General features: G+C 39.6%; 1 protein-coding gene across 1 annotated transcript in view; it reads right to left on the minus strand.

Annotated features, from left to right (window-relative positions):
- UGT8 (UDP glycosyltransferase 8) overlaps positions 1–1534 on the minus strand; it is a 73656-nt gene that overhangs the window by 44731 nt on the left and 27391 nt on the right. The window lies entirely within an intron of this gene.

Below are 1534 nucleotides of genomic sequence, written 5' to 3' on the forward strand. Positions count from 1 at the left end.
GATTACAACTGCCTTGTGTAGCCCCATGTAGCTCTAGTGGTACTGTTGGTTTAGCATTGAGCTGCTAATCACAGGTTATTAGTTCAATCCCACCAATGGATGCTAAGGTGGAAGATGAGACTGTCTTTCTCAGAACATTCACAGAATTCTCTACTCTGTCCTTTAGTGTTTTGATGACTCAGAATGACTCTATGGAAGTGGGTTTATTAGAAGGGTGGCCAGATAAGAGATAGGCAGTCTTGTCCTCATAGGAGACTTACCTGGAAAACTGCCTGGGACTTCGTGGAAATTGACGTACCAGGACATCATGGTCAGGACCCATACTCTGATCATCAAGTAGCCATGTGGTCAAAGTGTCCCAGATGTAATCATTTAAGCTTTTCTAATGGCATCAATGTGCCTATCCCAATCATGGTCCTTTTCCCACTTCCGTGATTCCGTGTGCAATGATGATAAAATTTATCTGTTGCAATTATGATTTTGTGATAATTTCTTTGTTTTCTATTGTCTATTAATCAGCATTGTGGACAGAAATCCTCTGGACAACATTGCCAAATCAATTCTGACTCATGGCAGCCCTATATAGGGTTTCAGATGCTGTAAATCTTTTCAGGAGCAGATAGCCTCAACTGTTTCCTAGGAGTGGCTGGTGGGTTTGAACTGCGAACCTTGAGATTAACAATACAATGCTTATCAGATTGCACTATCAGAGCACCTCCTTAGACACCATTTTGGCCAAATGCTGATGGTGTCCCTCATCCAGATGATCTGTCTTGTCTTTTCCTATTTAAGACTTATAAAGAGGTCTCTATTAAATATTTTAATGTATGGTGTATTTTGCATATTAGGTTGCTAACTGCAAGGCCAGCAATGTAAAACCACCACCTGCTCCTCGGGAGAAAGATGAGGAATTCTACTTCAGTAAAGAGTTACAGTTTCAGAAACCCACAGAAGCAGTTCTACTCTTTCCAATAGGGTCTTGACAAGTCAGAATGGACTTGATAGCAGTGAGAGGGGTGGTGCCTCAGGAGACAGGCCTGGTAATCTGCTTCCAAAGGCTACAGTTTTGAAAACCTGATGGAGCAGTTCTCTGCGTACATCGTGTTGCCTGGAGTCACAAGCCACTCAACAACAGGGAAAAGCAACAGTACCAGCCAAAAATTCTTCCTTCTAAATTATTATTTCACATACTCTTTATGATATTGCAAAGACTAACTTTGCAGAGGGAAAATGTATGCAATTTGAAATGATCAATCCAGAGACTTCATAAGAAATATCTTATTTCCTCAATGAAAGGAAATCTGATGTATCTCCAAAACTAAATTTTACCTACTCTTTATAGGGCATTTGAAAACAAAATATGTATAAACACATCTTAACTGTCTGATAAATACTTTGGGTTTCATTCTATCATCTCTTTTTTAAAATTTGCTTTAATGTACCTTCAACACCTACAATATCTTTTGGGGGAAAGGGTCAACTGCCTTTTCCTTATTCTTGTCAAGGACAAGATAGATACATGCTTATGGTCACC

This window comes from Echinops telfairi, unplaced genomic scaffold (assembly GCF_000313985.2).
Source record: "Echinops telfairi isolate 266 unplaced genomic scaffold, ASM31398v2 ScPeMD7_7468;HRSCAF=8506_0, whole genome shotgun sequence".
Taxonomy (NCBI): Eukaryota; Metazoa; Chordata; class Mammalia; order Afrosoricida; family Tenrecidae; genus Echinops; species Echinops telfairi.